We start from the raw sequence: 9,383 nt of genomic DNA, 5'->3' as shown, positions 1-9,383 counted from the left end.
CTCAGTCGGCTTCCTCCCTGTGCCCTGGGTGTAAAGACTGACGAGGGATTTTTGCCAAGGCAGGGGCTCTCGGCTCCACTAAAGAGGCTCACTCTCTGGTCCCCAACCTTCTGTCTGGGAAAAAGTCTCCCTTCCAAGTCCCTTATAATGCTGGGGCCTGTTTTTCTCAGGTGATTTCTCTAAAAGGCAGGTGCAAAACACAGAGGACCTGAGGGTGGCGCTATCCCTGGACCCATCTTTCTCAGAAGCTGGTTTGTGGCTGTGCTCCTCTCTGGGATCAGGATGACTCTGAGACCAAACCCCTACAACGTAAAGGCAGAGACGCAGCCTCTCGTCTGTCCCCCTTAGCCCCAGGTGTCATTGCCCGTCCTATACCAAGGGAATTCATTGAATTGAGGGAGTGATAGAGCTGGCTCAACAAGGGTCGAATCACCGAACTCAAGAAGTCATTTGCTTCTCCAATAGATGAAACCCCGTTGGCTAGCATTGTCCGGTGGGCTCGTTTAAGGGAATGCCAAGTCCAGGCAGGAAAGTTCCAGGTGTGGGGCAGAAGATAATGGTCACTTACCAAAACAGCTGAAGCCCACCTGGACCTCATAAATTCCCTAAAGAGCACAACCAATCACCAACTAGCCAATCAAATGAAGGTCATGAGCATGCTGCTGACCAATTAGGAACTCAGACACGAGCTGAACACGCACCACTCAGTCCCAATTTCGATCTGTAAGAACCCTCACTCCTAACCCCCCAGGGAGTCTGGGAATTAAGCCATGGCTGCCTGGCCTATTGCTCTGTGCTTTGCCATACATGCCTACTTTCTTCCACTACCACCTAACGTCAGTGTTGGGTTTCTGCGTATCCGGACAGGGGACCCAGGTTTGTGGGTTCTAAAGCAACACCTTCGATAACTTTGAAGTTGACTTCATTGTCTGCATAATCTATTGCTTCCTTCTTTCAACCGTGGGGGCCTCCGAAAGCAGGGTAAAAGGCTGGCACATTAGGAATGCACCTCATGTTTAGGGTTGCTCTCCCTGAAGCTAACCCAGGCTGCCCCACCATGGGTCTGTTTCCAAGCCTTGGGTGCCATGTTACTCCTTTCAGTGTGCTCTGGGGTTGAGCAGCCCCAGTGGCATCATCAGGGAGCTTGTTAGGAATGCAAACTCTCAGGCCTCACCCCTCACCTATGGTGTTGTCATTCTGTTTTATCAAGACGCGCAGGTAGTTCTTGTTCGGTGTGAGGATTGTGTATGAGTGAGTGGTGTTCCACCCTTGTGTGTAGCTGCCCGGGGCAGCCTGGGCCCTGGTGCAGCTGCAGGAATACTCTGAAGACTGTTGGTAGGCTCTGTGCATCTAGAGGTTATCAATGTGTCAGCAAAGCAACCTCTTTATGGAGATCGTTTAATTAATGTTAATTGCTCTTGGCCTATTGTGCAACTCAGGCAGGATTTACGGAAAATCACCATAATCTACAACCCTATAAACGAGTCATTGCTTTTAGAGGCCCTGTAACTCAGGCCTGGAGACATCTCCTGAGAGTGACGTATCACCCAGATGCAGGAATACAGCCTGTATCTGCATGATTCCCGGAGGTGTCGAGGCACTTCATTTTTAGGGGGCAGGTGCATCCAGGCGAAGAGCAGTGCTCCTCATATGTTGGCGCCTGGGTGGCAGTTGGTGACAATGTGTTTTACAAAGAGAGATGCCAGGTCCAGCATTACTACCCAATCCTGTGCTTTCATGGGGTGCATCAATCTCATTGTTATCAGTGCTTTCAGCCCAATGGATGGTTCAAGTTGTTCCCATTGCTGGGACACCCCAACCTCCCTCTCCTTGATGCCTCTCAGGGCAGGGAGAGGAAGAGGTGGTCTTGAAATAGAAGGCAAGATGTCCGTGCTGTGGCTCACTTGGCTAATCCTCTGCCTGCAGCGCCGGCATCCCATATCGGCGCCGGGTTCTAGTCCCGGCTGCTCCTCTTCCAGTCCAGCTCTCTGCTGTGGCCCGGGAAGGCAGTGGAGGATGGCTCAGGTGATTGGGCCCCTGCACCCGCATGGGAGACCAGGCGGAAGCACCTGGCTCCTGGCTTCGGATCGGCGCAGTGCTGGCCATAGCGGCCACTTGGGGAGTGAACCAGTGGAAGGAAGACCTTTCTCTCTGTCTCTCTCTTTCACTGTCTATAACTCTACCTGTCAAATAAATTAAAAAAAAAATAAAGAAATAGAAGGCAAGATGGGGGACTGGCTCTGTGGCATAGGAGGCTGAGCTTCCGCTTACGGTGCCAGCATCCCCTGGGGCACCGGTTTGCATCCTGGCTGTTCCTCTTCTGATCCAACTTCCTTCTTATCCAAGTGCCTGGGCCCTTGCGCCCACTTGGGAGACCCGAAAGAAGCTCCTGGCTCCTGGCTTTGGATTGGCCCAGCTCTGACCATTGCGGCCATTTGGGGAGTGAGCCACCTTTCTGTCTGTCTCTCCCTTTCTCTGTAACTGTGTCTCTCAAATAAATAAATAAATAAAATCCTAAAAAAAAGAGAAGCAGTGCCAGGTGATGTCATGAAGGGCAGCGGCCAATCAGACCTGAGCTCTGGCAGCCAGCGCCCCTCTGCCGGGCAGAGAGAGGAGCAGCGGGGTGGTGACACACCTGTCTGGGGGCCACGGTGGCCTGAGAAGAAGAAGGCATTTGCCTTGAGAACCCTGAGCTTTGCCTCTCTATTCTTGCCCCCTTTTCTTGATCACTCTATTCCATGTGAAAGGGAGGTAGATGGGTCTTGGATTTGTTCATTCTTTGCTTCAATTACCTTCAAGAGTAACTTATGTTCCGTATCTGTTAGCCTCCCTAGATGAACTGCAGGCCTCTGAAATGTTCACTTTTCAAGCTTAAAAAAAAAAATCACTCCTCATGATCAATTCGTTCCTAATGTGAACCATGTCTTACTTTCAACTTTGAAAACAATCTCTTTCTAAAAAATCTGTTCATCCCCAGGCAGCTCATCCCTTCTCCAAAACACAGCATCATTGGCTTGCTCAAGACCAGTCTCAGCCCTGAGTCAGTCAGTCTTTGGTGGAAGGCTGGCAGTTTCTGCCACATTTTGCACTTGCTAATTTTTAAAATCTTCACTCAAACTCTGAAATCTAAGTAGTGCAAGTATCTTCATGTCCATTTCACAGATGAAGAGCTTTTCTCAGTAATGAGTCAGGGCTTGAATGAAGACGTCCTGCTACTGGTCCAAAGGACTTGCGGCCACACAGGGCCACCTCAGCACCATGGGCCTGCGTTCTCTCGGGTTCCAGCTGTTAGGCGGCAGCAGCTCCGCTGCGCTCACCTGCCAGTCTCACCACATCCTCTCCTCTCTGTGCAGTGGGGGCTGGCCCATTTCTGCCTGCAGAGGGCCCAAGTCAAGAACCTCACTGTGGGGCAGGCCTCGTGGCACAGTGGGTTAAGCTGCCACTTGGGACATCTGCACCCTGCAGTGGAGTGCCGAGGATCAAGTCCCACCTTCCACCTGCACTTCCTGCTAATGCATGTCCTAGGAGGCAGCAAGTGAGGCCTCAAGTGCTTAGTCCCTGCCACCCATGAAGAGACCCAGAATGAGCTCCTGGCATTAGCCTGGCCACTTTGGTCATCTGGGGGAGTGAACCAGCAAGTAGAAAAATCAATTTTTCTCTCTCTCCCTCCCTCCCTCTCTCTCTCTCTATCGCTATCTTTATCTCTTTCTCTGCCACTCTGCCTTTTAAATGAACAAAAATGAATAAACAAACATTTAAGAAACGAGAGCCTCCTAGCACTATCTCTTGAACCTGGTTCAACATTTTGCCCCGGGCACCCACCTCTGGGGTGTGGCCAGGGCAGTGCCGAAATCTCTACCTGGCTGCCCAAAGTCGTTCCTGAGCAGCCTGTGGGAGGCACGAATACTCTGGGCTTCTGCAGATCTTCCAGGTGCCCTATAATTGGTCTGGGAGCAATGACCCATTTTTCTACACTGAGCAGCACGTGCCATCTGTGGGCTCTCTTGCCCAGAGGACTCAGGTTGTCTTAAATCCACTCTCGCCGTCGTTTGTCATTTGCTCTGTGTCCCAGCTCTGCCTCCTCTGCTAATCTGCAGATCTGAATTTCTGTCATTTCACTCTTTTCTATCTGGAGATGAACCGACAGAGATTCAGTGACTGGCTATTGAGCACTCGCCTTGCCCAAAGCCCCGTGCTGAGTACCGAGGGATGTAAACCTGGCCAAGGCTGGAGGATCCCTGCCTTCCACGGCCAGATATTCCAATATCACGCAGTGAAACAAAGCAAACGGGGCAAGAAAGGGGTAGCACCAAATACTAAATCCCTTCCTCATCTCATGGAGTTAAGCTCCCGTGGCGGGGTCGATGGTCCTCCTTGGCACATGCTGGTGCTAGGGAGCACGGAGTTAAGGTTCAGTTTACGTGTCTGGCCCTTGTTGTCCACCCTCCCTGATTCACATTTTTGTCATGTGACTAGGCAGTCTCTCTAGCAAGGCTGAGGAACCTTCTGCCAAGGGCCACTTGCATATTAACATCACTCATGGGCCATACACAAAGTAATCAACTTAAAAATGGGCCCACTGTAGATTTCTTGAATTCTGAGTCCCGCCCCCCGTTGCCATGGCAGGGCCACATCAAATGATTTCACTGCCTCCCATGGCCCATGGGCCAGACGTGCCCCGCCCCTGCCGCCCTGCCCCTTGACTCTGGGGTCTGCCCCGCGGCTTCCTTTACCAATGGCATGCAGCCAAAGTAAGTGACATTGTGCTGGTTCCCGGTAGGCCCCTTAGAGCTGTCACACATTGCCACTCTTTGTTGGCCTCTGTCACCACCATGAGAAGAACACGTCTTGGCTTACCCATGGGTCCCAGGAGGGTGAGAGACAGTACAGGATATGCAGACCTGCAGACTTGCAGCAGAGGGCAGAAGTCCCCAGCCTGGCCTGGTCGGGCCCGTGTTAACTCACTCAGCCAACCCAGAGGCATGAGCCCATCAGCCAAGTCAGCAGAGCGGCTCCCGCTGAGCCCAGCTGAGCCCAGCAGGTCCCTGCAGGTGGAAAACACAGTGGTTTTTTTTTTTCTTGTCTCAATTATTAACGTATTTAAGAGGCAGATACATAGAGATAGAGATGGAGAGAAGGATAGGGATAGAGCTATAGATAGGGAGAGCTCCTATCTGCTGGTTCACTTGGTAAACGCTCACAACAGTTAAAACAGGGCTGGGCCAAAGTCAGAAAGCAGGAACTCACCCAGGTCTCCCAGTGAGTGGCAGGAACCCAATTACTGGAGCCACCATTGCTACCTTCCAGGGTCTGCATTAGCAGGAAGCTGGAGTCAGGAGCACAGGCAGATATAGAACACGGGCACTCTGTGGGTGTCCTAACCTGTGTCCTAAAGCCACTAGGCCAGATGTTCCCCTTGGTACTGTTACCTAAGACACAGAAAATTGGAAGGTTTGTTAGGTGGCAGTGGCCGCATTGTGGAAACAGCTAGTTGATTCTATCTAGTCTGCTACATTGTTTTTTCAGGGCCTGGGCCTCTAAGGCATTATTGACCCTCATGGTGGTTCCAAAACCAGAAGTTGGCAAATTTTGCACATAAAGGCTGACAGTAAATATTCTAGGTTTTGGGGGCACACATAGTCTCTATTATGACCAACTTCCTTCGTTCATTTCTTCCTTCCTTCCTTCCTCTCCCTGTGCCTGTCCCGCCCCCCCCACCCCCCACCCCCCAGGCCTTGGTCTGGATTTGGCCCAGGACCTCTGTTCTAAACCACAGAAACACACTCACTGGGAAAGGTCCTTAATCAGCACTCGTGTTCAGATCCAGACTGCTCTCTTTACTGGGGGGTCTGCTGTGAGCCCTGAACTCCTCCAGGCACTTGCAAGTACACTGTCTGATTTTACTGTGGGAGGATTACTTTCCTAGGGAGGAAACAGGTGCAGGGGACCTCATTGAAGTGGCGGCAGGCACGGGCTCATTCACGTCCCCCGTCAGAGCACCTGCCCCAGCCCGAGTTTCTGATTCCCTGTGTGTGTCCCAGTTTCAAGGCGAGACTGACCCCAGAAGCCAGGGACTGTGCTGGAGCTCGGCGGGATGTCTTTGGGGCCACAGAGCTCGTCACGCTGAGATTCTAAACTGGGCTGCTCAGTAGGGTGCTGCTTGTGCTTGATCCCAAAGGGTAAACCGAATGCGTCTTCCGGGCCCATCACTTTTAATGACATATTTTTGTCAAAAACGTTAATTAGTAAAAACGCTAAGCTGATTTTAAATGTTGTAAAACATGAAAACACATTATGAACAGCACAGGGAGGAGAGAGTCACGTTTGAAGATAAAAGAAGCCGGGAAAGACATTTTGGAATTTTTAGCTTTGGACCTACCCTCGAGTCCCTGTTGCTAACTTGTCAACCTTTTTTTTTTTTTTTTTTGCTATGAGGGGACTTTATTTAAAAAGCTAGAGGAGCCCTTGCTCTTCCTCCCTCCCTCCCTTCTATTTTTAATCTCATGTAATGAATTAATTAGTTTTTCAGTGAGGGCACAGGTGCTGCATTCTTAGGTAGTCTTTTCGGCCTGCGTCTTAGCTTCAGCAGTTCCATTATAACGAGCAGCCCACTGGTCTAAAGAAAACTCCTCCAGCAAAGGAAACCGCCCAGCTGAGTCCAGTGTCTCTCCTTCTGGACCAAGCTCCAATCTTGGGCTTGGAGTCCACGGATATTCCAGACTCGTCCCATCCTAGCCACAGGAGGTACTCTGTGGGTGGGAGACACAGAGGCTGGGGGTGCACTTGCAGGGGCACCAGCTCTGTGCCTTGGCTTCGAGTTGGGGCAGGAAGAGGAGGGGGCACCAGGGGCCAGGACCTCGGCTCCTGCTCTTTCCCTGGGCTAGCAGCTACTCAGGATGACCCTGACCGCAGTGTACATGCTGCTCTGTGATCAGGTGCATCCCAGGTACAGAGATACGAATTAATGACAAGAGGGAGGATGTGTTTCTGGGCCTGCTTTGGTGTGGTTAGGTATATATTTTCCCTTTCTAAATTTTTTTTTTTTTTAGGCTGTGAGATCTAAAAAATTCATCTGAGGCTGAAGCTGTGGAAAGGTCAACTCTCCTCTGTAGTTAGAGAAATTTCCTGCCTTGGAAACACCAAGTGTCCTCTGCACTTAGAAGGTGGCTCACCGTTCCAGCCCAGGCTGTCCTGTTGTTGGGAACAGCTCCTTTCATCAACTAGAGGCTGTCTTACAAACGTGGTCAGAACTGTCATAGCAGGCCTCTTTTAATCGGGACGGTCTGAGGCACTGATTTCAAGATCCATCTAGTCAGTTCTTAAAAAAAAAAAAAAGTTATTTATTTATTTGAAAGGCAGAGTTTCAGAGAGAGAGGGAGAGAGGGAGAGACTCTCTATCCACTGGTTCACTGGCTGCAATAGCCAGGGATGGGCAAGACCATGAACTAGGAGCTTCATTCAGGTCTCCCATGTGGGTGTCAGGGGGATAGATCCTGGGGCCGACTTCTGGCTGTTTTTCCCAGGCCATTAACAGGAAGCTGGATAGGAAGTGGAGCAGAAGGGACACAAACTGGCACCCATTTGGGATACCGGCGTTGAAGGTAGCAGCTCTACCCACTGCGCCACAATGCCTGCTCCTAGTCATTCCTTATACCATTAACAATTTTTTGAAACGAGTTCATTATTTTAAAAATAGGATCACTTCAGTGTTATGAAAGTCCAAAGGTATCCAGTTTGGTGAGAATTAAGTCACCTGCCCAGTCATGTCCTCTCGTGTCCTGTATTCCCTCCCTATGGAGGCAAACACAGTGATATATTTCTTCTAGATCCTCCTGAGAGCATCTTCACACACAGAGTCATGTAGGTATAAATAGGGCTCCCCTTTAAATGCAAATGAGGGCCTATGGCCCTTGTGTGTCTTAGGAGCACCTACCATCATTTTTTTAGTCAATGTAAAAGATGCATTGAAAGAATCTGGGGCTTGAATTACAGAGGACGTGGCAAAACTAGAGATTCAATATAATGTAGTATTTAGTGGCAACTTCTCAGGAAATCCACCCCTGGGGCTGGCATCATGACTCAGCAGGTTAAGCTGCACATGGGATGCCCACATCCCATGTTACAGTGCCAGTTTGAGTCATAGTTGCTCTGTTTCTGATCTACCTTCTTGCTAATGTGTCCTGATGGTTCAGATACTTGGGTTCCTGCCACCCACCTGGAGACCCAGATGGAGTTCCAGTTTCCTGGCTTCAGCCTGGCCCAGCCTGGAGAGTGAATCAGTGGGTGAAGATAGCTCTCTTTCTTGGTCTCTCCCACTTTCTCCGTGACTGTGCCTTTCCAATAAATACACCTTAAAAAAAAAAAAAAAGAAATCCATCCCCAATTCATCCAAATCAAGGTTCAGTCCATTATGCCCCACTAGGTAAATCTGACCTGTCACCTTTTTTGATCTGACCCAGAAGCTATGACATTTACACACTGAAAAAAATTGAAAGAAGACTATTATGGAGGGGAGGTCTTTGAAAACTGCATGGAAAGGACATACTGTGGAAAAACTGAGTGAGGATTTCCAAATGTTTTGTACCAAAATGAACCCATCTTTTAATTCCATTTTCTGCAAACTTTTTAAAGTATCTGTGATTCATGCCAAATGATATTGAAGTTTCAGTGTTCATAAAGTTTTATTGGGACACAGCCATACTCAGTCATTTATGAGAGTGTTGCTCTCATAAGCAGAAGGGCTGCTTCTGCAATATAATGGCAGAGTGGAGAGGTTGGAACAGACTAAATGGCTACAAACCTGAAAATATTTACTATCTGGCTCTTGGTAGGGAAGGCTGACTGCCCTGACCTAATTACAAATAAAGTTGAACATTGATCATTTAAAATTTGGTGTTTTCCTTGTGAGAATTAAGGAATTCCCTATAGTATTTGTCTCATTGGGAGAAATTCTGGAATATTTTTACTGGGCTAAAGCTGGCATAATTCTAAATCAAAAAGAAAATGGATTCTTTCATCCTATTTGAAACTCAACAGCCAAGATACACTAATTATCAAAAGTTATTTAAAAGTTCAATCAAAACCAGACTGACTAATGGACTGGAGTGAATAACTTCCTAACCTTTCTTGTAAGCGTGTTCTTAATTTAGAAATTAGCTGTACATTAGCAAATAAAATATGAAAGAGAGTTGGTACTAAAGGGAACTGACTTTTGGTCCTTTTCATTCTCCGAGATGAATCAGAGAGGCCAGACAAATGGTCTTTTTTCAGATCTGGAGCAGAGGAGAAATTTTCAGACAGTGAATCCCTATTCATGTGTTATTTAAGGATGCATTATGGCTAACAGGTTCTTCTTCTTCTTCTTCTTTTTGAACTAAACATTT

The sequence above is a fragment of the Oryctolagus cuniculus genome, chromosome 8 (assembly GCF_964237555.1).
Source record: "Oryctolagus cuniculus chromosome 8, mOryCun1.1, whole genome shotgun sequence".
Taxonomy (NCBI): domain Eukaryota; kingdom Metazoa; phylum Chordata; class Mammalia; order Lagomorpha; family Leporidae; genus Oryctolagus; species Oryctolagus cuniculus.
Note: the sequence above shows the minus strand (reverse complement) of the source record.